Source organism: Equus quagga, chromosome 14 (genome assembly GCF_021613505.1).
Source record: "Equus quagga isolate Etosha38 chromosome 14, UCLA_HA_Equagga_1.0, whole genome shotgun sequence".
Lineage (NCBI taxonomy): Eukaryota > Metazoa > Chordata > Mammalia > Perissodactyla > Equidae > Equus > Equus quagga.
The window spans coordinates 8280967-8307195 of record NC_060280.1 but is presented as its reverse complement, the minus strand read 5'-3'; the positions used below and the strand labels follow the sequence as shown (position 1 = coordinate 8307195).

The 26229-nt window shown below is 38.8% G+C and overlaps 1 long non-coding RNA gene across 2 annotated transcripts in view; it reads left to right on the top strand.

The window, feature by feature from the left end:
• Positions 1-1382: 1382 nt before the first annotated feature.
• The window catches only part of LOC124225113 (uncharacterized), a 125126-nt gene continuing 100279 nt past the window's right edge, over positions 1383-26229 (top strand). For both annotated transcript variants that reach the window (XR_006884993.1, XR_006884994.1), the window contains exons 1-3: positions 1383-1737; positions 11414-11550; positions 14824-14929. This is a non-coding gene — a long non-coding RNA (uncharacterized LOC124225113). The remainder of the gene's footprint in view (positions 1738-11413; positions 11551-14823; positions 14930-26229) is intronic.

The window sequence follows — 26229 nt, the reverse complement described above, 5'->3', positions numbered from 1 at the left end:
GCTTTGAGGCTCAGGTTCCTTATTTGTAAGATAGAGTTTTTGTAACCATTAACGATAATGCATAAAAGCGAGGTGTTTAGCATACAAAAGGTTAACATTCAAAGGACAAATTATCAATATTCATTTTATGCAGTCTGTTGAATAAAACATTAATGGAAGCTTTTCTTCTACATTATTACATTATTACTATTGTCATCCTTATCTATCTTAAAAAAAAATTGCTACTAACAGTGCTGCACTTTTTTTTAGCATAAAAATGTATACCATGTTCTTATTTGATATGAAATAAGGCTAATGACTCAGGTTCAAGATTGTTTTCTGGATCAGATGATACCAAGAATGTCAAACTGTCAAACTTCACAAAGAAGTTGCTGTAGTGTGGGGATTATTTCAGCCCAGCCTCCTCCCTTCACAAGGGAATTGCGCAGTGTGTTACATGGGCACGGGTGTTGACTGAGGGCTTTCTGCACTGTGGTGAATTCTGTTTTAGGTGTCTATCCTAAAACCTTCTATTTTAACAGATATCCCAGCAAGTCCACAGCATTTTCTGTGGTGCAGTCAGAGCAGTTTTCAGTTGAATTCCTCTTTCTTCTTTAACATTTATCACCATGGGCTCCTCAGGGTGGCACGGCCCATATGAGCAAGGTTGACATTTGCCTTGAGCTCGTTTCTCTCCACATGCAGTATCCACCTTATCATGTGCTGTGCTGCGCTCCAGGATCCTGCAGAGAAGAGCTCTGGCCTGATTCATCTCCTTCATGTGGATGCCCCAGCTCTGCTGCTGCTGCCGTCACGCCTGCCTTCTACTGCAGCACAGGTGAAAGGGAACAAGAGCAGAGGTGTTGGTTGTAGTAGCTGAAGATGGTTTCTCATGGGACAGTAACCAAAGGGGTCCCCCTACAAACAGGAGATCCCAATTTTAGACTGCAGGCTACAATTTATACAAGTAGTAATACTGAATATCCCCTTTTGAATAAAACTCGGATTCTGTTTCCAAGCTTTTGAATCTTTCTGGTTACTTTTTGAGAAAAGGTGGAAAGAAGGAGGATGGCAGCCACCCTGCCCCGCCTTTGTCTACCTCTGTTTGCTAGAGTGGTAGACATTTTTGGTTGCAAATCCAAATGCATCTCTTCATTTCTTGTTAACAGGATTTCAAATGGGCTTGGGTGGTAGGGTGCCTGGTCCCATGACTTTTTTTTTTTTTAAGATTTTATTTTTTTCCCTTTCTCCCCAAAGCTCCCCCGGTACATAGCTGCACACTCTTCACTGTGGGTCCTTCCAGTTGCAGCACGCGGGACGCCGCCCCAGTGTGGCCCGATGAGCAGTGCCGTGTCCGCGCCCAGGACCCGAACCAACGAAACACTGCGCCGCCCGCAGCGGAGCGTGCGAACCCAACCACTCGGCCACGGAGCCAGCCCCTGGTCCCATGATTTTTATGGGGCTGGGAGTTGAGGGCAATGAGATGTAGGCAAGTCTGCGGGGAATAAACTGGGGATAATTTCTCTTCCTGGTAAAAGAGAGGCATGAAAGCAGAAACCCGTTTGTGCATGTCCCCTTTCTGCTTAGAATGCTGTTGTGCCCCCGGCTGTGGCAGCGACCTCACAGCATTCTGGTGTTCGTGGCCAACACAGTAATGGCAGAGAAATGCTGAGAGGAGTCTGGATCTTTGATCACAGTGCTGCATGGCTGCTCCAGTCCTGGCACTTCCTACCTATAGACTTCTGATTTGGTGAGATGGTAAGTGCCTATGTGGTCTAAACTGGTTTTAATTGGAGATCTTGTTCTTTCAGGGGCAGGCTTTCTCACTGACAAACGTGATACTTGATACCCTTTTTGATTTTGGGTGGGGTGAGGCGTCATTTTGATGGATTTGGGCCAGGATATGGTGGGATAGAACAGGGTCAGGAGGGGTGGCATCTGAAGCATCCAGATGAGGAGAAGGTCTCTGCATGAGTGCAAGTTAATTTCCAGGAAGCTTAGCAATTTAAAGGCAAGGAAAGCCATCACGTCCAAGTACGCCTGACGCTGAGAATGAAAGATAAGACACAAAAGATTGGAAGTCCCCAGATGGGAAAACAGAAGCAAGAATATGGGTTAAGTGAGAGAATTAAGTGCATTTCCAGGAAAAGATAGGGTGCCCAGGGCTGGTAGCTTTTGGATGCTTCCCTGCCCTCTACGGAGTGTGTGATCCTGGCTTAAATGCACAACTTCAGAGAGATAAATGAGTCCTTTTTCTAACATCCTGGCATCTTTTCAGTTCCCCTTTCCCTAAGCTCTGAATTGCAGAATGCATTTTGTGTTAAGAAGCAGATTTGTAGGCCTCTGAATGAAAAGCTCTGCTATGTGATTTTCTACAGAATAGCTCCTAGTCTAAAGTCACCAGCCAAAGCAACATTCTGTTCAGAAAGTGGTAAAAATATGATTAGGGAATGTTCATATACTGTGCTTCATATAGTCAAGTTAAGAAGCCTTTCCTGAGAGCCTTTTAGGAGCTGGGCCCCGGACCAGTTACCATCTTTCAGGAGTAAACATATTGTACAGAAACCTTATAAAATCCACACAAAAATGTAGCAAAGGGTACACTTTCTTTTTCTGTCAAGCTAGCTTTTCTCTTTAAAAGCAATCTTGATCTATCAGAATCAGTAGGATCTGTTTCTCTAATACATCATGAAATACCTATCTGTGATGTTTCTCTTCCAGCATGTAGACATCAGAATGGGTTGGTCACCCTCTCTATAGGAGAGGACAAGAACATTCACTTGGAAACAAATTATATATATATTTCAAATCCATTTGTCATAGTTTTCTGAAATTTCTGAATTTCTGCTTTAGCTATTGTATCAGTCAGGATTAAGTTCAGGCAACAGTAATAACTCTAATTTGAGCAGAAAATTTATTGAAAGGTTATTGAACAGCTCTCAAAATCTCTGAAAAGGGGACAAAACCAAGTTAGAAACTATGTGGCCAAGAACAATGTCCCAAATGACACTGAGACACCACTGCACGCCCTGGTCATAGGCACCACTGTATACTACGTAGACACCATTAACACTGGTCCAGGGCACTATCTTTGGATACATGGTGTAGCTAACCACTGGTTTAATTTTACTACTGATGCCACTCTCTGCAGAATAGATTCTATGCGGTTACTGGTTTTTGTGTTAGTAACATACAATTCAAAGTCTAGGATGGGCACATGCAATTGGAGGACATTGGATTATATCTGTGAGCCTCTCCTTCAGATATAGTCACATACAACATAACGATGTTTTGGTCAATGAAGGACCACATATGCGACAATGGTCCCACAGATTAGATTAGCACCATGTAGGCTAGGTGTGTAGGAGGCTATACCATCGAGGTTCGTGTAAGTAATGTAAAGGAGGAAGAAATTTTCCTCTGCTCTTCTGGGTTCTTCTGGCTGGTCAAAGAATTAAATTGACATAAGACAGATTAACAAGAGAAAAACAAACCAAAGTTAAATAACATGTATATGTGGGAGAAACCCAGGAAAACTGAGTAACTTGCCAAAATGGCTGAAGCCACACCTTAAATACAATCCTCAGCTACAGACAAGAGAAAGTGTTGGGGATGGGAGAGTCAGGGACTTCGAAAGGAAGGAAGGAAGGTAATTCACAGGTAGGTGAAAAGGAGCAAATGTTTGGAAAACAAGTGTTTGGCCACAGAAACAGAAGAACACAGAGGGGGGTCCAACAAACAGCCTTTTCTAGGTTTCTGCCTGTCTACCACCTAGTGCACCTTATGCCAAGATGATCGTGCACTTCCTGAGACAGATTTCTTTAATCTGAATTCTTTTAGGCAGTTAAGGGGAGGTAACATGAAAAACTTTGTCTTTGGGCTGGCCCGGTGGTGCAGCGGGCAAGTGTGCATGTTCCGCTTCAGCAGCCAGGGGTCGGCTGGTTCGGATCCCGTGTGTGGACATGGCACTGCTTGGCACACCGTGCTGTGTAGGCATCCCACATATAAAAGTAGAGGAAGAGGGGCAGGGATGTTAGCTCAGGGCCAGGCTTCCTCAGCAAAAAGAGGAGGATTGGCAGCAGTTAGCTCAGAGCTAATCTTCCTCCAAAAAAAAAAAAAAGAAAAGAAAAACTTTGTCTTTATTTCTTACAAGTAATCAACCTAAAATAACCCTCATGTTAAAGAGACAATTTGGGGTGGCAAATTTTGTTCCCCTTCAGTATACTCTATTATGTTCATACAAGGACAAAATCATGTAATGATGCATTTCTCAGAACGTATCCCCTTTGTGAAGTAACACATGACTGTAGAGTCTCACCTGGAAGCCCAAAATGGAAACTGGAAAATAGAAGAGCTGCTTTGGGACTTAGGATGAGAGTCCTGGATTTCACTCACTTAGTCTCAGCTCTCCTTTTGAGACATCTCCAATGGATGATAATAGTTAGAATTTATTGAACTTTTGCTCAGTACCAGGTTCTGTGCTCAGTCTACTTGCATTTTTTCATGTAAGCAGTACAATAACCCTGTGGGGTACGTAGTATTGTCTTCATATACAGATTTACTTATTTACAGATGATGAAACGGAGGCTTTTTGAGGGTCAGTAACTTGCCAGGGTCACATGGCCGGTAACTGTCAAAGTCAAGACCGGAGCCAGATCTGTCTGATGGTCCTGAACCAAATGTTCTTAACCATTATGCTGCTTATCCTCAGGGCTCAGGTGCATGGTTTTAAAACCACTATTTCAGATGAATTTGGTCATTCTTGCATCTTGAAATGATGAAAAATTGGTTGTACTCCTGGATTTTACCCAGGAATCAATTTGGAGAACACTTACTTTTTACGTGAGTTTGGAAATTTCTGTAGTAACAAATTATGTAAGATGTGAATCCAAAGAAGCCGGATCCATTGGGATGAACATAAATATGGAAGCCAAACAAATACAATGCATGATTATAAAAGAGATCTAATTAACAAAGAAACAATGAAACACTCAGAAGAGTAAAATTTTATTGAATGCTATTTTCTTTGGGTCAGTGTTCAGCATCATAGAAATCATAGGAAGCTACTGGAAATTCTTAGGTGAGGAAATTTCTATTTCCCTGAAAGCCAGAGCCTCTGTGATATTTGATGCTGGGCAACGCCTACTCAGAGCACATGTTTTCATGACAGACCCCATGATAATTGTTTATGTCCTTTCTAGAGTGAATCCTTCAGCAGGACTGAGCTCTGTTATTCCCAGGTGCTGCCGTCTTGTATTCTCTTTCTCATTGACATCTGGAAACTTGTCAGAGGGAAGGCATGGGTTTTTTTTTTTCCTTTATACCTTCTCCCCATTGCTACTTAGATGGCAAGAAAGAAACTTCCAGATTTCATACATCTTAAAGATCACAAAGTCTATGACCATCTCTCATCCCTCTGACCCAGTCCTAAAGGGATAATTGGAAGAAATTGTTACAGGACCATGGACAGAGTCAAACAAGATGTTCATCTTGATAGGAGCAAAGATGTTTGATCAAGAGACACAGATTACTTGAGAGGAGACAGCCAGTGAAATCAATACCATGATATTACTCCCCTGCTCCTTTTGAGCAACTGCTGGGGGCTACCGATTAGGTAAATCCAAGTGGAAGCCAGAGGGTACTAAAAGCTGTTCACGTATCCCCTACAAGTCACCCTCTGAAGGCAGAGATGAAGAAGGAGATGAGTTGAGAGTAGACTAGATGAAGAAATGGAGGCTATCTAGTGTGGATGTCAATGTACACGCACATGCACACACTCAATGAAAATCGACTGCATGCTAGTCATTAGTGTAAAATTCACTCCTTGGCTGCAATAAAGGAATTTTTTATTATGGGTGGAGTGGCCTTTGTGAAAAAATTTCTTTTGTTAGCAGTTTAGACTTATTGAAATTAATTATAAATCTAAATCAGCCAGGCAGAAAAATTGAAAAGTAAGCCAATTTACTTTTCAAAGTTTGCAAACAATTGCATCAAATGAAATTGCACAGCAGAAAACCCAGTAGTCTCCCAGGGAGACAATATTTGCAGTAACATAATTAGATCTGGCAGTCATAGGGACTGAGGTACTGGAGAAAATGATCAGAAATATAATATTCCTCTAGTCTTTCAGCATAGATACTTTTCAGAGCAACTCACACCTTTTGCATAGGTTGGGTACATTTGTATTCCACATGTTAACTTTAGTGATCTACAATGGATCTAGCTGTGTAATCAACCACTGAATTCTTATTATGAGGAGTAGTCCAGCTAATTTAAATGCACTTCCAGGGGAATTCAAGCACATACTCCCTAAGGCTAGGAAAATCATACTCCTTTCTGGATATCACGAGTATATAGCTTTAGGTTTGCACTGGAGTAGATTTTCAAGGTTTTTGCTAATGGGGCCTAAAGTTTCAGAAGTTACACAGTTACAGTGAATTTGACTTCACTGCCCCTGAAGCCTTTAACATTTTCAGGTTTTGAAAATGGTTATTAAAAGCTGTACAACTTTTAATCCAACTTGTCAAGTGGATTATGAGAGAAGTGAAATAGCTGGCACTGCCCCTGTGTAAGAGAGTGTTGGGAATGACTTGGAGGGCTTGTTTGTTTGGCGTGCTTCCCTGAAACCACACCCTGGCCCTGGGCAGCTCTTGGAGGGAGATTGCTCCAAGGAGAAAAAGGACTTTCAGCTCTGCCCCCCAGTTCAGACTCCCAGCTCCCAGACAGTGTGGACATTTTGCCTGGCTCCAACCCCTGAAGGACATAACTGCTCATTGAAACCAACAGCATGATATCTGGTCAGAAACAGGAAAGGAATCCTTTGACCCCAGAGGACCTGATCTATCAGAGAATGTCAAACAGGAAGAAGCTGGTATTTTTCACAATAGCACCTCTACTTCCCAATACCAATTTTCTTAGTCCATTTAGGCTGTTATAACAAAATACTGCAGACTGGGTAGCTTAGAAATGAAACGGTGAAAAACAGCTATGAGAAAAATTTATTTCTCACAGTCTGGAGGCTGGAAGTATGAAATCAAACATGTATTAAGTCATTATTTTGGAGGATTTCAGTTGTTTATATCTAAATAAATTCTTGACTTTGCATCAATCTCTTAAGATCTCTTATTCTTAAGAGAGTAAGATCATTCTTCAAGTGATTGTGTGATTTAAAAAATGACATAAGGGTAATCGTGTACCCAACATGATCACTTCTCCTAACTGTACAAAATATTTTATTGATAAATATCAATGTAATTGACAATTCCTATTGAAGATTTTTATTTTTGGTGTTGAAGACTGTCTCAACTTCTCTCAATTGATAAAAGATGACTACAGTAGAGTCTTTGCACAGGCATATTTTCGAAATTCCATTAATATGTACTCCTTTATTAATTAATGAGATGGTAATAGATATAAATGTAGAATTTACCAAAACAAAGTTAGAAATATCCAAGAAACCAGTTGGATCCTTGATAAGGAAGTGAGTAGAGGCATAATCTTTATGCCTATGGAGATTGAGAGAGAAAATCTAAAATAAAATCTAATATTAGTCATGGATCTGAGAGTTACTCTTTTGGGTGTTCATGTGTCATGCCCCTGGCCATTGTGGGCATAATAAAGTGAGGGCCTTACACTGGTTGGGCGACAGAGATTTTTGAGTGCTATGATTTTAATCAATCAGATATAACAGTACATAATTTAATCATGCCATTTCATTGAGCTGTGCTAATAACAAAAGCAACCATTTCCCAAACAATAAATTAAGAATGAAATAAATGATTAGAATATTTTGATCATTAGTATACTTCAAATTTCTCCAATCTTTACTTGCATTATTGTTTACTAATTAACAAATAAGGAGTAGCACATCTATGCTGCCCCTGCCAGGGATGTTTTCATTGTGTGCAGCCAGGATATACTGTTCACTCAGTTTCGCCATCCGGCTGCTAAGAAGAGCAGGGAACCTGGTGAGAGGAAGGAGTCTCTTTGACTTTAAATATAATTTATACCTTTCATTTTGCCTTCCACCTCCAAACATGAGTGTGTTCCACAGTTGGATATGCTTTTTCTACAGAATGAATATGTTGTGACCTACATCCCAGGCCTCATGCCATCTTTCCTCCCCCATTGTCTACTGAAGCTGTAACGTAAGGCTGCCATTTGGGTATTGCCCAGTAGAAACTCAGGGATAGCGCTCTGGTATTTATTGGTATTCTGGTAACAGATGCCTAATGGAAATAGAAAGTTTGAATGATAGTATTATTCTGTTCCTATAAATGGTTTCAGTTGTTCACATCTTCAGTCTTTTAATATAAAGCAGGAGAACAAAAAAGAATAGAGAGAGAAAGAGGGAGAGAAAAGTGAAATAATTAGGAGAGAGAGAGCCAGTTTTATTCCACATGAGCAAGTAAACTTGGGAAATGTATGAAACTGAGCCTCACCATCCTCATCCAAAAAACAGAGGAAAAATACCTACCTCAGTGTGGTCGTTTGGAAAAATTGATATGATGTATGCACGATGGAAGCTCACAGTGGGCGCGCCATAATCATTCACTTCCTCTCTCTCTTTTGTGGAGGCCAAAGCTAACATGAGTGGACAACACTTAACCTCTTTGGTTTGGTTCCCTCAACACAGAGAGTGGATTCTAGGTGATCTCAAGTGACCCAGTGTTCAGATGTCTCACCAGGCAGTGTATAATCAGACTCGAGACTGTGGGGCTGCTTCTATTTTAGGCCTAGAATTTCTTTTCAAGCTTTACCATTTCTTGGTTTGCATGACTAATACAACCTCTGGGAATAGAAATGATTAAAGCAAAATAAACAGAGTCACGGTGATAACCTATTTCATCAGCTACAGCAGGAATCGTGCGCACATGTGTGAAAGAGAAATTGAGGATAACTGGATATTTAGAGAGGCTTCTGAGTTTTCATCGAGTTCTCATGTTTCTTCATGAATGTACACGTATTTAATTGCAGTCTTGTCTGCTCTGCATTTTAATCTTTTTGTTTCTCAGAGCTTGGCTAATCTTTGTGTATCATTTTCTGCTTCCACATGTTTGAGAGTCACTTCACGAAGCTCTGGGAATGCACATTCTTTAATCTTCCTCTCAGTTTGTAGTATGTCAAGACAGAGCTTGGGTAAAAGTAGTCTGGGGGCCTGGAATTGGCCACCCCAAGATATGTCTCTTTGGCATGAGCATTATTTGGGGCTGGTTACTTTTAATAAACTGAGACAGGGAAGGAGGTTCTGAGGAGTGGAACTTGCTTGCCCTTTTTTGGGAGACATTTACATTTGTAAGGGAAATCTCCATCTGTAAAGTTGTCTCCTTCTCTATACCAGGAAGAACAGGGATGACCTTGTCTCTAGAAACTCCTATCAATACAGAATGCAAGGACTTAAATCTGCATAATAATCTTATTCCTGTTTATTGTGCTTGTCTGGTAACCTCCTGTAACTGACTCCCTCCACCCCCAACATCCTCCTTTGTCATTAGCTGAAGATGATATTTAAGGTGGGGGCTTCAGCCATTTTGATGAGTTACTCAGCTTGCCTGAGCCTCTCCCATGTATACATGTTATAAAGCTTTGTTTAATTTTCTCCTGTTATTCTGTCTCATGTGAATTTAATTGGTTCTCTGGCCAGAAGAACCCAGAGAGGGTAGAGGAAATGTCTTACTCCCCTACAGTAGTAAAATTGAATTTTATTCATTCATTCATTCAGGCTAGTTAGCATTTCATTGCCTAATTTGCTTTGCCATCAGGCATGCTATTGACTATATACTATTATGGGCAGAAGTTTCTTTAAACTGTCAATTTTTTATAAATTGAATTAATTAAATTTATTTCTCTTTACTAAAAATGACCGTGTTTTGCCTGTTGGTCACCTGTTAAGACACTCTTTTGTAAATATTTATTTATAAGTAAATTGTGTTAATGATCAGAATTTTCATGATACAGAATAATTTTGTGTACAAGTTTATAAATTAGTCAACCATATATACTCTAAACTGAAGTATTTTTTTATCATTGAGGATAGAAATATAGCAAATTGAAGAATATTTTTGAAAATAAGGAAAAAGCTTCCATAATTTTGCTCTCCTAATGAAATTCTCACTTTCACAGGTGAAAGCTAGTTTTCAATCCCCATGTAAATACATTTTAAATAGTTGTAATCATTATGTCTACAGCATTTCCGACTTTGAAATTTTCTTATACTTTCTCCTGTGTCTTGAGAGACTTTATAATTATGAATGATTGTGTTATATTACGCATGGTTGATTTAGCACATCAACCTTTCTTTTTTATTGGACGTTTCTGTGGCTTTCTATTTGCCTTCCTTCTTTCTTTCCATCTTTTTATTTATTTTTTTTTACAGTTTATACTTTTAGAAGTAATTGGTAAATGAAATACTTGTACTTTTGCTAAATGCTTCTGTTATTTTATTCCCATAAGCTTTAGTCTATTCAGAGTGCTTTAACAGAATACCGTAGACTGGCTCGTTTATAAACAACAGAAATTTATTTCTCACAGTTCTGGGAAGTCCAAGATTAAGGCACTGGCAGATTCGTGTCTGCTGAGAGCCTGCTTCTTGGTTCCTAGCCAGCTGTCTTGTTTCTGTGTCCTCAGTGGCAGCAGGTAGTGAGAGCTCTCTGGGGCCTCTGCTGTAAGGGCAGTAATCCCATTCATGAGGGCTACAGCCTCATCACCTAATCACCTCCAACGGCCCCACCTCCTCATACCATCACACTGGAGCTTGGATTTCAACATATGAATTAAGGGGAGGACAAAAACATTCAGTCTATAGCACCATATGAAGAAATCTTAGGAGCAGATTATAGCATCAAATAGTTTGAATGCCTACATGGTTCTTTCTGTGTTTTGCCATATTTTTCTCTAAATTAAGAATAGTGATTTTGAGGGACTGGCCCTGTGGCGTAGTGATTAAGTTCATGCACTCTGCTTTGGTGGCCTGGAGTTCATGGGTTCAGATCCCAGGTGAGGACCTATACAATGCTCTTCAAGTTGTGTTGTCGTGGTGACCCACATACAAATTAAAGGAAGACTGGCACAGATGTTAGCTCAGGGACAATCTTCCTCACAAAAAAAAAAAAAAAAAAGAATAGTGATTTTGAAACATTTTTGAGTTTGGGAGACCAATGAATATAGGAAAATAGTCTTCATTTCATATATAATGTATGAATCTGGCTCACATGTCAGTATATGAGAATGTCATAAAATGCTGATCTTTGTAGCTGAATGTTATCGCAATTTTTATTTGTGTTGTTAATTTTATTATTTTGTTGTTAATTTTAACAGTGAAAAAAGATTTAAGTTCTGGAGGTGATGAAAATAATAAGAATTTTTCACATATTGAGATATATGAGGACGCTGGTCTGTTTTAAACCTGATTCAGCCTAAAACTTGTCTTTTGCAGAGCAGTCTGACTTACAGCGCACCAAACGTGCACTGTACATCTGCTTCAATCACGTTCTCAAAGCAAAGAATGCACTCTTTAAAGATAAGGATGGATGTCTCCCTTCCTCTGATGCCAGCACCAGTACTTCTTTGAAGGTAAGTTTTTCTTCCCAGAAAACCAGGGTGAAATTGACATGCTGTGTATGTGCTCAACTGCAGCAAAACATCTCCTTGTGATTTTGAAAAAAATTGTATTCTTGTCATGCTTGATGTATGTTGTTTGTTCTGAAACTGTGTGTAACCTGCCGTAAACCATGCTTCTCGGAGTGCTTTCTTCCCTGGTGGAGATTGCACTTCCGGGCTAGTCCTCAGCTCCGATAAATCTCACCTTATCTTTCTAATCTGTAGATTAGCTATTGATTATTTGCACTGACAGAGACGTTTGCAGGAGTTATGCAACATCTTTGTAGACTGATTCTCAAATTTGGGAACAAAAATTTCCCTTGTCTAAAAGGATGTTCTTTCCATACATTACTACAGATTATATTATCTCTTTTTTCAAAGGTTTTAAATTTTATTTTTATAAGTTTAGATACAGTAAAATTGATCCTTTTTGAATGTACGGTAATAGAAATTTCAACACATGTATAGATTCGTCTAAGTACCTCCACTATCAGGATACAGAAAAATTCCATCGCCTCCCAAAATTTCCTTGTGCTATGCCTTTTTATTTACACTCTCCTCTCAACTTGAATTCCTGATGGTCACTGAGGTGTTCTGTGGCGCTGTTGTTTTATTAGTTCAACAATACTGGACAAATGGAATCGTCTAGTATGTAACCTTTGAGACCAGCTTCTCTCACTCTGCATTAGACTTCCTGCTTTTTCCCTCTCCTTTTCATTTGTCTGTTTCCTTCCTTCCTTCCCTTCTCTCTCTCTCTCCCCCTTTCTTTTATTTTGAACATCTTTAATATTACTTTAATTTGTCATTACTATATTTTACATAGATTTCTATATAGTTTTTTAAGAGCAAGTCTGCTGGAAACAAATTCTTATTTTCTTTCATTTAGGAGTGTTTTTATTTCATCTTCATTCTTGGTGGACATTTTCACTGGATGTGGAATTCTGGGTTGACAGTTCTTGGCTTTTAGTGCTTTAAAAATATTGTTCCACATCCTTCTGGCCTCAGTGGTTTCTGCTGAGAAGTTCTCAGACTTTTGAATAGGTATTCTCCTATAAGTAGGGCTCCTTGACATTAGCATTATTGATATTTGGGGCCAAAATATTCTTTGTTGTGGGGCTGTCCTGTGCATGGCAGGAAGTTTAGCAGCATCCCTGGCCTCTATCCACTAGATGTCAGCAGTGCCTCTCTCCCTGGTGTGACTATCCAAACTGACTCTAAACTTGGCCAAGTGTCCCCTGGGTATGTGGGAGGACAAAATCACCCCTGTTGAGAATCACTGCTCTCTGAGGAATGTGTCATTTATCTCTGGTTACATTAAAACATTTTTTCTCTCCTTTTAGTTTTTAGCAGTTTGATTGTTATGTGTCTGGGTATAGATTTTTTGGTTTTTTCCTATTTGGAGTTACTGAGCTTCTTTTTTCTTTTCTTGTCTACTGCCAGATTTGGGCAGTTTTCACAAATTATTTTTTTAAGTATATTCTCTTGCACTACACACTCTCTTCTCTCCTTCTGGGAGTCCAATAACATGGATGCGAAACCTTTTATTTTCTCACAGGTTCCTGGGTCTTATTTTTTTCACTCCCTTTTTTCTTCCTGGTGTTCAGATCACATAAATTCTGTTCATCTATCTTCAAGCTCACTGACTATTTACTCTCTAATCTCTATTCTACTATTGTGGGCATTGAGTGAGTTTTTTATTTCAATTATTGGATTTACTATTCTAAAATTTCCACTTGGTTCTTGTATTATACATTTATTGCTGATATTTTGCATTTATTTCAAGAGTTTTTATCTTTAATTCTTAGAGCATTTTTATAAATCTAAAGTCTTTTTCTGATAATTTTAATATTGATGTCATCTAGACATTGGTGTCTATTCATTGTCTTTTCTATGTGAGATGCCATTTTCTTGGCTCTTAGTATGGCAAGAGATTTTGCATTGTATCTTGGACATTTTAAATATGATATGGAACTTGGTTTTTTGTTTATATCCCAGGAACAATATCGATATTTTTGTTTTAGCAGATAATTGACCCAATTGGCTTCAGTCTGCAAGTTCTAACCAGCTTTCTGTGAGTTTTGGTGTCAAAGTCAATTCTATTTCCAAGGCCTTTATAATGTTGTTCTGATCTGTCCCATGGGTGTGCTGCCCAATAGCTAATTGGAACCTTGGCAGTGATATCTTCTGTCATTAATTCTTAATGTCTTTGGCGTGCTGTTCAGTGTTAGATCTACGCATGCACACCTCACAACTTTACAAGGTTGCTTCCCTACCTCCTCCCTCTCAGTGATCTCTCCAGTCCTTTTTGGTTCTCTCTCAGGCTTCCCTTTTCTGTCTTCTGATCAGAAATCTGGGCTTTATTTCCCTTACGCAAGCTATATGCTTCCCATGACTATGGCCTCATTCAGAGCCAAACAGCAGAAAGAGAGAGAGAGAGAAAAAGGAAATGAGGACTTGTCCCCCATTGTTGGGACCTCTAATTACAGAGGAAGTTTCCTCAAAGATTTAGTCCTGTGGGCCTCATTGTCACCACTGTTGCTGCAGGATTGCCTGGGGCTTGGACATTAGAGGATGAGAAAAGAAGGAAAGAAACAAACAAACAAGGGACCTCCTCCTGGAGCATTAGGGTACTCACTTCCAGCCCCTTGAGGCAGAGCCAGAGGGTTTCCTGTGGAGCTCTCACTATCCACATCATCCCCCGCTTCCACGTTTAGGGCTAGGCCAGGTTGGGGATATACTAAAGGGAAGAAAATGGTGAACTCACTCATGGTTCAGTGGGCCTCAAATACTGATCTTCTTCCTCAATCTGCCTGCTACTCTTTCCTATTCAGAGGCCTCGACTAGCTGCTCCATGCGTTCTGTGCATATTTGATAATTGCAATCAATGTGAGAGACAAGCTGGGGTGTGTTTACCCCATATTGCTTGGAACAGGAGCATATGTTATCTCGGTAATTTTGACGTAAGTAATCTTTCTGACAGAGGTTTTTAGAGTAGACTGATTAACTGAATGTGCACCTGTCAGATAAATTGCAGTCTCCTACCAGAGAATGAAGCCCTTGGTGGTGCTGTTCTTTATCCACATTGTAGTGATTCCAGAATACTTAGAGCTGGAGTAGTATTTCTTATAGAGATGTTTAAGACAACAAATTAACATAATCTCCTTTATTTACATTAGTGCCTCATTAATAGTTTATTAATCTTTGTCTACATGCAAATGGCAAACGAATCTCATCTCATGTTCTCAGCTCCCCCAGCTGTGGCTGCCTGGAATGTGGGTCTGAGAACAGAGAGGACACATGATGCTGAGCAGGAAGGTGTGCTGGGGTTGAGAAACTTGTCACATCTTCCATGGTAAGAGTCATGGCATATACATTGCACATTTCTGCCTTTGTGGGTCTATGTGACTTCATGGTAGTCAATATATATAAGCTGGGAAGCACTAATAATAATGATTAATGAGCCATTGGTGCTTTGCAGTCCCACTGAAGATGAAGCTGTGCTTGGTCAGAGGGAAGCATGTCGTGGCAATGATCACCGATAGCTCCTTTGTTATGCAAAAGTGTTGCTAACTATCTCTGCCATTCTTCGAGCTGTAACTCAAATGCTGTCTTCCCAGCTTAAGTTGAAATGAACATTAACATTAATGTCTAAATTTTACTAGTTCTTAGCTCTAACTTGACTCATTCTAAGACAGTATTTTCAATGTGGATTGTAAAGCCAGGTGGGAGGATTTAGGAAATCTGTGGGAGTCTATATGGTTACCGAAATGATTGGCGGTGCCACTGGCATTGTGTAAGTAGGGTTTAGGAATTCTAGAAAGTCTGCCACATGAAAGGAAGACCTGGACAAAAAAGAGTATTCTGTACTCAGCAGGACTCTAATATCCAATGAAAGACTATGTATAGACACCCTTAGATTGGAGCAAGAGGTATGTGCCAGACACTTGTGAGTAACCCTCCTCGGGCGCTAGGGGAATGTTTTCCTGTATCATTTGCCTTATGTCCTTGGAATAAGATAATAGCTTTCATGCTGTGAAGATACACAGCTTGTGCCACTGCTGACGTTCAGAACACATTGTTTTGGAGGGCAAAGATGATTTGAGAGCCAGAAGTGCTTGCTTAAGAGAAAAGACAAATTAATTAACCTGTCAAATTATTTCTCTAAGATAGCATGAATGCAAACAATTCTTGCATACCTAAGTGCGCTTTCATGGTAGTGCTGGGTACCCATTTTTTCCCTTCTCTTTGTGTTCCAATTTATGATGACTCACACCGCTGTGAACACTAGCACAGTATTTACAACATTGTACATGGAAACTAAGGAATATTTTACAATATTAAACAGTTCATACGACTCAAATTTGCATGTATATAGAAACAAAGCGAATGCGGTGACATATATCTATTCTTTACATTGGCAACAAGACAACGCTAGAAATCTGCATAGTTTTATTTTTTAAAAAGGGCTTTAATAAGACTTACTTTAAATTAAAAAAATAAAAATTTCACCTTTACTCAGATAATTGTTGTTTAAAATTTTGGTGTTATTAATTATATTTGATGTATTATTTCAATGTTAATAGTTTGAATACTTTAGGAAAAAGAGCTTTATATTCTATTTAGTCTTCCTTCTTCATAAGGGTTTTCTACTAAATTACTGGCTTTTCAAGTAAATTCTTATAAAAACTCTTCATGATTGTTACATACCGAAGTACTAAGAATTTGTATTTGTGGTGAGACCTCCCAGAGAAACAGAACAGACCAATGTGCTTGCTATGGTAACGCACCTTCAAGACTTTTCTCCTCGTTCCCCGTCTTCCATGTCAAGTCAGGTCACCACCGCAAAGCCTCGCTAACAAGGAAATTCTGGGGCTGCCAATAGACCCTGAACTATTTCAGGCCACTGTGGCTGCTTCCCAAAGTGGCAAATTATTAAGAATATTCTCATTTGAAAAAGCCAGTAAGAAAGAAAATCGTTTGGATTCAAGGTCTCTGTGTGAGCTTTTGTTCTGTGAAAAGTTTGGAAATGGATTTATGTATTTTGGGGATTTGAGATATTTAGGTATAGAGAAGTGAAGAAAATTCACTACAGGAAACAGTCACTGAGCTCAGACCGCGTGTCGGTCCTGGGAACACATGGGGAAATCAGATGCTTTGCCCTTGAAGATCATACGGTCTAGGTCATGCATCTTAAATTTTTCTGCCTAAATTTTTTACTAAGAGAAAAGTAACTGTGTGACCCCAGGAGATCTGGGAGCAGGACTTCTCCAGAATGTCTCTATACATGAGGAGCTTAGGGAAACAGTCTTGTTGGAAAAAGAGACTAGAAGATATTTCTTGTTTTTACTTTAGTTGTATGTTAAAGACAATAAAAATAGCAGTTTTCCTTTCTGCCTTCATCTATAATTTTTCTTAAACAGGAACATTGTTTTATTTTCTGTTTGGGGGCACGGGAAAAAGGCCATTATGCCATTCTGGAAAGATCTCAAGTTCTTTTGCGTCATTCCTCAAGGCTACCACTTTCCGGGAATGTGACTTGAGTTGCCCCATCAATGGCACGGTTGTCCTTTGAAGTCTAGAATTTTACTTTAAAAGGTCATGCAGATTTTTCATTCTACTTTAAAATATATCTTATTTTAATGTAAAATTAACTGTTCTGAAATATTCCAGGAGCATTTGTACTTCAGGTGTATTCCATGGTTATTTTGTTGCTGCGTGTACGCTGTACCTTGTGGGGCATTTGTGTAGTAGCTTGAGAACTCAGGCAGTGGAACATGGAAGCACAAGGGCTATTCAATGATATAAGTAAATTTGAAGTTATCTTTCCTTCTCCATTAAACGTATTGAAAAAATATTTTTATTAAAATTATTTTGATGTAAAGGAATCCCAGAAAGTACTTTTTTCAGTGTTTTTCATTATTTATATTATACCAAATTTTGATAACCACTCAACAAAACACTTTACCAAAGGAGCATGGAAATGGCCTTGCCTTATACGATTTTCTCCATTGTCGTGAAATTTTAACCAATTAGCCTCATCTTTTGTCTAGCCTAGTGATCTCAACTGTCTGCATCTCAGATTTATTAAAGAAAAAAAATGACCTCTGAAGTTTTTTGGCAAAATCAAAACAGGTAGAAATCTTTAAAATCTACATAGATCTCTCCAAACAGTATATCTGTATGTGGTGTTCATAGATATTTCAAAGGGTAGAGGCAAAACTCAGATGCCAAAAATAATTTTATTTACAAATAATTCATAATATTAGTTAAAAAATAAAGGAAATTTCCAAACTCTATCAGTGAATATGACCTTATTTCAGTAAAAGCACGTAGTTATAGTCAGCATTTTTGTTCTGATTGCTTGGAAGCTCAGGGTTAAATTTTTTGCACTCCATTACTTTATCTTTTCTTAGAGAAAAGAAGTTAATATTTTTTCTCCACATCTCCCTACCCCCAGTTTTATATTCTTTATTTTTTAATCCAATGTTTGTATCTATCATAACTGTGCTTTTATTCTGAGCACCAATCTCTATTGGAATCGGGCAGGATAAAAAATACCCTTCTGTTAGCTAATTATCAAACTCTACGTATTATCTCACACCTTATGCTTACAAAACAGGAGGCACATGCACACAGGATCTGGCAGGACAATAGGTAGCACCCATTACAGATTTAAAGCCAGCAAATCTGCCTACTCTGCTATTAGAGGTTTAGCTGTAGAATTGAGAAGAATTCTGCCCGAAGCCCGTAAATATAAAGATTCCTCAGCTCAGACTTTACTAATGGTTGGCTCAACTCCCACTATAGATCGAGGACACCGTGCCAGTTACTAGAGAGTTAACACAAATATTCATACATTCAGAACTATGACATATACAATAGGTTAGTGATTTTAATTTCCATTCATTCTTCTCCTCTGAAAAATTGATGCAATCCATTCACCAAAGTGGTTAATAAAGTTATTTTTCCTTCAGTTTTCTAGATTTTGCTTATTGTCTTGTGCATGTCCGTTGCTCTGTTAATCCTAGGCTGTTCTGTTCATTTGCTTACGATTCCCTTTAAGAAGAGAAACAATCTTTTTCATCTTATCAATAAAGAGGTTTAAGTTCCTTCCAACATGCAAATACTTACTTATTACAGGACAATGACTCTGTTTTCTGTTTACGTGGCCAGGAGATTTCCTATATCTCTTTAACATAAGTGTTCTGTGTTTTATGGTCAACTGGCTGAGTTTTCTGTCTCCTGATGGTAGGTATTCATAGCCTCATATCCACAATTTTGAAAAGTATCAGAAAATTTAAAGATTTCATAACTTGTTTCATGGCAAAACTTGAAATGAACTGATCTGAATCTATTAAGAGCCTTTATTTCTCCTACTTATTGTGAATAGTCATGCATGTCATTATGATAATATTAATATGTTTGATTAGAGGGTACTGCCTTGGACCCCTTTGGGGCGCAACGTAATACCCAGATTATGCACTTTACTACTTTCCTGAAATCATAAAAGTCATGAACTCCAAAACAATCTGCCCTCAAGGGTTTCAGATAAAGAATTACAAAGCTACAAAAAGCAAGAACTTCTATTTTTCAGGCCAGATTATGCTTCCTATTTAGAAGCAATAGAACTATTAAACATCTTAATGACTATTGTTTTGCTGTTTAACTATTTCACTGTCAGTTAGTGACTTATGATTACTCTAAGTGACGTGGATCACCTTTCACTAGAAACTATTATAAGACAATTTTAGCAAAACTCTCAAGAGGAAAAAGATAATTTCTCAGGTCTCTTCCTGAGCTATGATTCTCTTGTAAACATGCTTTTGTTGTATAAATTTTTCATTCAGTTAATTTCAAACAGCTACTTTGGATATTTTTTTATCCTACTGGTCTCAAGGAAAATGGATCTAGAACCCAGTGCTGATATTTAAAGAATACTTCTGAAAAATATTTTCATTTCTAATTTTAATGTTGTTTGGATAATAATCTAACATGTCAGAGATTTCTGAAAGAAAGGTTTAAATTCATATTGTTTGGATTTAATGTCAAATCCTTCTGTAATAACATGTTACAAAAGTTTTGAGGATACAAAAGTGAGACCGAACACATCCCTTGCACCCATAGATATTTTATGATGGGAATGGAGGACCAACTGTTCCACAACACATGAAACTCTTCTCCCACTTCTCAGATGGAAAAGATCAAGTAGCAGAAGTTACTGGTAAAGAACTTTCTCTGGAGAGCTGTGGTTGTACTGCAAGTGTCCATATGGAGGTGGGTGGGAGTGGCTATTTTCTGACCCCACATTTGATCAGAAGTTCCTCTTGGAGAGTATTAAATGTGTTTCCTGCAGTGAGAGTCATGGGGAACGGATGGCTGACTCACCCCTGAGAGAGCCAGACTTGTCTGGCTCCAGTCCTGGGAAAGCAAGAGAGGGGATTCCCGAGAGCTTTGGGGTGGGGAAGGTTCACGGAGAGCACTGCTGTGTTGAGATCAGCTTGAACTCCCTGAACGAGTGCCGCGAGGTCTCTGATTGCGGCTCTCTTGCTCCTGAACACTGTGCTATAGTATTACTTATACTCACTCTCCGTGAAAGAATAGTCATAAATGAATTAGGTAAAGATTAATGTAAATTAGTATACAAAGTAATATGTTTCATCTATTTAACAGTGGGGCATATCTATATCTGTTGTTGGCAACAAGAGATGGTTAGGAAAGAACACATTTATTTAATCTAGAGCCAATTAGATGCTAACAAGCTGGCAGACAGGAGAAGAGAGTTTACTGTCAACAAGAATCTCCAAGATGAGTGCCTTGGAAGAGCTTTATGTATTCTTCAATTCAGAAATAACCGCTAAGCTTCCTATCTTTCTCCAGAATCTCTTTCTGTCCCCCTCCCCGTCTCTCCTTGTATCGTTTTCTCTCTCTCTTCAAGAGTTGTATTTCTAAGGTGTATACTCACTAAATCAATAATCTTAACTTTTATTATGTTTTTCATAAACACAAAATGTATTTTTATCTTACAATGAAATTTATGATCAACTAGATAAGTATGGACAAAATAACATCCTTGAGATATGGCTACTGGGCAGGAAGCTGGGCTCTTCTCCCACTAGCTCAGTAACCCCCACTCTCCACCCCCACCCCCACTCCCCCATCTCCGCCTCCACCACTACCAGCTTTTTGATTAAAAGTTTCATCTCACCAAAATAACTTTTTACCACAAGTCAAAATTTTCCTTATAAATGATTGAAATCATTGCTACACATATGTTTCCTTTGCCTAGAATGCCATCTGCCACACACACACACACACACACACACACACACATTGTCCCTCATACAAACATTTTTCTCTAATTAACTAATACTCAGGCCTTCTAAGCTCAGCTCAGGAGTTCCTTATACGAGAAAGTCTTCTAAGACCCTCCTGGTCTGATTGGAACTCCTGGCATCTATGGAACTTCCCCTGTGGCTGCTGGTTGATTTGACCATCTCCTCCACTAGATCCCACTCTCTGTGCAGGAGGCGAGGATGCATATTTGTTGTCGTTCCTTCAGTGCCTTGCGGAGAGCCAGGGCTCAGTAAGTATTTGCTGAATGACTACGTCAGTGAATTAAATGTGAGGGAACTGATAACTGGACAACAGAGCAAAAGGCTCATTTGTAAGACTGAAGAAGAATATTACCTACCTCACAGGGTTCTTATAATATTTAGAGGAGTTAAAAGCTTTTAGTGCCTATAATATTACTTAGTCCCCTTGAAAGAATACAGGGCATAGATGAAGTAAGTGTAAATTTTTTTACATTAAATTTTTTTTATTAAAGGCACTGAAAGTAGTGCCTAGCACATAGTAAGCTTTATATAAAGGTTAGCGGTTACTGTTAGTAGTAAATTTAGTGATTTGGGACGTTAAGAAATATCATAGCATCCAAATTTAGATACAATAGTGAGGGAATTAGACTTGAGGACACCATTGAGTGGTGAGAACTGAATTGACAAAATAAAGGTATGCACATAACCTGCTTTCTACTTCTGAGATGTTTGTGTCAAGCTTAGTCCAAGGTGGCTTTGGAATCCATCAGTGGAGCACAAATATTGGATTCTGTGACAAAGCTGTTAACTTTAACGAATGTGATTATAAAAGCAAAGTTGAAATGAATGGGCCCGTGTCCAAGGATGACTTAAGCTCAATCACCTGAACTTTCCCAATAGAATGGGGGTGAACGATGACCCCTTGTTCAAAGACTGAGACATAGGAAGACAGCTGTTGTTCAATATCAATGTGGCTGTCTCTAACTAGGCAGGTGAACTGGACCACGAAATAACAGCATGCCCAGAAAGTTGAGTATTAGGAGAGAAAAGGCTGAAATCTGATTTAGCATTCTAATTTGACCTCTCTCCATATTATCTGGAATATTTTTAAAGAACTAGATATGACCAGCACTTCCATTTCATCTTCATAAAATAAAAGTCTTGTAATAGAAAAGCTATTAAAAATGACCAGATAGAGAACTTTTTAATGGAATATTAAAAGTTTCTGAACTTCTTCAATAATTGCTCTTTCGTTTCCGAAGTGTACATCTTTAATCTAGTGGGTTGGCTGTGAGCATTATTTTTACTCACGTGTGACTAGGACTTTTGAAGCCCATTTTTCAAAATGGAGATATATTAACTTATAATGAAAAGATTAATTTTTTTTTATTGGGAATTCTATCTCTAATAAGAAAGTTAGACCTTGTGTAACTGTCTTTTCTTCTGTATTCTTCAGGGCTAGTCTTAGTATGTTTGCTTCCTTCATATATTCTTCCTAAACCCTGAGCTAATATAATATTGATTTTTCTCTGAAGTTACATTCTGCTGCAAATTGTAAGCATTTTTCAGATCAAATGATATATTATTTCTTTACTATTACTAAAAATTTTTGAATAAAATGGATTGCTAACATAATGGAATATCAAGGAAAAGTTCTGATGCCATCCACAAAAGCGTAGTATCACAGAAATTTGTAGAAAGGGCATTTCAGTTGCCAAATTTCACAAATAATACTCCATGAAACAGTGTGCTATAGAAGCAGAATAACAAAAGGATTAGAAATGAGGGTTTATTGGAATTAGACAGGTCCACTTCTAACATTTGTGGGGCCAAGGCAAGAGTTTAAACTGAGGCCATGTGGTGTCTAAACTGGTGGATGTTACGAAATTAAGAAACTGATAAAACATATTTTATCTTCTTACTTTCATAAATATTCTTCATAATGACCCGGAAGAGCATGTTTTCACATTTAGAATGCTTAAACTCTTTGGAGTTTTGCACTGAAACATGGCAGCGTGGAGAGAGACTGCTGGCCTCTGGACCAAGACCCACTGTCTTTTCTTCTAATCCCTGGATGTATCCTGAACCGCAAAGTGTCTCTTGTACATGTGTGGAAGTCCTGAGCTTGCATGTTCGAGCTCTGTTCAGATTCCTTTCATACCTGGGGGTCACATATAATGGGACAGTAAGCTTTTAGGAGATACCTAAGGCGAAGAAGCAGGAATAAACATGCTTTGGCTGGAAATGGCAATTCTGGGTACTAGCTGCTAGTAGTATTGTTCTGAAAGGGGGTAGGGTCTAGGTGCATGGAAGGGGGTTTGGTGAGAGGAGGACCAGAGAGGGGTTCTTGAAAGTACAGGACCCAGGACGGAGGCTCCTCTTACTTGAGTCTAATGATGATACTTGCAGTTAGATCTTGATTTAAACCTTGTTGATCGATTATTAGCTGTACATTCTTAACAAGTAACTGAACCACTGCAAGTGTTGGTCTGGGGCCAAAATAGCTGCTCCACCAGTAACTAGCAGTATGACCTTGTGTGAATTAATTAACCTCTCTGCCTCTCAGTTTCCTCATCTGAAAATTGTGGATACTCGTAAGCCCTATCTCAGAGGGTTGTTATGAGGGTTAAACAAGTTAATATTTCTAAAGTGTTTAGTATGCTTTCTAGCACTAATAAGCACTTTGTGTATGTTTAAAAAGTAAAATAAAAAGCTTCCTCATTTGTGAAAATGGGGATATGCATAGGTCCCTGCGTAGAATTGCTGCAATGAGTAAATAAGATAATGACTACAGTGTATTTATTTAGAGTCTGGTATTAGTAACAGTAAGTATACCAAAATGTTAAATAATAAGAAAAAGTAATGAGAATTGAACAATTGGATATCCACATACAAAGAAATGAATATAGACAGAGTTTACACCCTTCATGAAAATTAACTCAAAATGGATCACAGCACTAAATGTAAAATTCAAAACTATAAAACTCCTAGAGATAATTACATGCAGAAAACCTAGATGACTGTGAATATGATAATAATTTCTAAGATACAAAAAAAGGCAAGATACATACAAGAAAAAATTGATAAGCCAGACTCCATTAAAATTAAAAACTGCTCTGAGAAAGACAATGTCAAGAGAATGAGAAGGGAAGCCACAGATTGAGGAAATATTTGAAAAAGACGTATCTGATAAAGGACTGTTATTCAAAATATACAAAGCACTCTTGAAAATCAACAATAAAAAAACAAACAACCTGATTAAAAAATGGGTCAGGAGTGAACTTTCCCTGTAATCTCTCTTCTCCAACATACAATGAAAAGGACATTCATACTCCAAGAAAGGACATCCAAACACAACACAAGAAACATCAGAGAGACCCATGCAGCCATATGACAGAGGGTGGGGAGGCTGAAGCCCCCCTCAGAGGAGGTGGAATGGGGTAAGAGAAAACGTTGCTCCTTCCCCTAAAGGCTGTGATCCAGGACCACGGGAGGCCTCCAAGAGGGAGGGAACAGGGGAGGGGAGGTTCAATTGTGGATCATCCAGGATCCCTGGTGGGCCCTTGCAGCCTAGAAGGAAGTGCTCTACCAGGGTGAAAGCTTTCACGGGGATGAGCTTATCAAACCAACATCCTAGGAAAGCAGGTAGTGAGAGCAGAGCGAGAAAACCCCCAGAGCACACAGGAGAAAGTGCCCCTCCCCCCACCCACCCAGCACTGGCTCAAGAGCCTGGGATCTCGGCTGAAGGCAGAGGGCTCAGAATGCTCGGCTCTTGACCCCCACCAGTGGCGATAGACAGTAACTGCTACCAAATAACACCAAGATGTGAAAAAAGAGAGCCACTTCCCCTACCAATATCAAACATTACATTAGATCTCCAGACCAGAGAGAAAATGACAAGTACCCCAAATCAGTCCTGAGGACACACAAATATGTAATCTAAATGACAAAGAATTCAAAATAGCTATCGTCAAAAAACTCAATGAGTTAAAAGAGAATGTAGAGAAAGAATTCAATGAATTCAGGAGCTATTTCACAAAAGAGATTGAAACTGTAAAGAAGAATCAATCAGAACCATTAGAGATGAAAGACACAATGGAAGCAATAAAACAAAATATGGATTCGCTGAATGCTCAAGCAGACATCATAGAGGAGTGTATCAGCATAATCGAAGATAGACATGTTGAAATGCTCCAGATAGAGGAGGAGAGAGAACTAAAAAGAAATGAAGAAAGTCTCCAAGAAATATCTGACTCAATTAGGAAATGCAACATAAAAATTATAGGTATTCAAGAGAGAGAAGAGAACGAGAATGGAGCAGAAATCTTGTTCAAAGAAATAATAGCAGAGAACTTCCCAAACCTAGGGAAGGGGATAGAAATCCACGTGGAAGAAGCTACCAGATCTCCTAAATATATCAATGTAAAAAGACCTACTGCAAGGCATATGGTAGTGACACTGGAAAAAGTGAATGACAAGGAAAGAATACTAAGGGCAGCAAGGCAGAATAAAATAACCTACAAAGGAACCTCTATCAGGCTTTCAGAAGATTTCTCTGCAGAAACCGTACAGGCTAGGAGAGACGGGAATGACATATTTAAATCTTTGGAGGACAAAAACTTTCAGCCAAGAATATCCAGTGAAAATATCCTTCAGATATGATGGAAAAATAAAAATTTTCAGGGAGATAAACAAAAGCTAAGGGAGTTTGTAGCCCCCCCAACAAGAAATCCTCAAGACGGCCCTTATACCTGAAAAAAAAAAAAAAAGGTAGAAGGGGTTACAAAGCACGGAGTAAGGAGATAAACAGGCAGGCAGAATCAGAGCAGGATAGCAAGTACTCAAGTATAGCATTAAAAACAAAGAGAAGGAAAACACCAAAAGCAAAGATAATCCTGTCATTTTAACCACAAACTCATAACACAAGATGGAATAAGATGTGAGGGAAACAACTTAGGAGGGGAAGAGGAAAGGGACTGAATCGGTTTAGTCTAAGGAAATAAGAGGCCATCAGAAAAGGGACTATCTTATCCATGAGATTTTGAATACAAACCTCATGGTAATCATTAAAAAAAGCAGAACAGAGACACAAATAATAAATAAGGAGAAAACAAAAGAAACAACATAAAAACCTGCATAACTTGACTGGTAGACCACAATACACAGGATGAGAAACAAAGGAAATGCAGGAGAACCAGAAAACAAGTGATAAAATGGCATCATAAAGCCCTCATATATCGATAATCACCCTAAATGTAAATGGATTGAATTCTCCAATAAAAGGACATAGAATGGCAAGATGGATTAATGAACAAGACCCAACAATATGCTGCCTCCG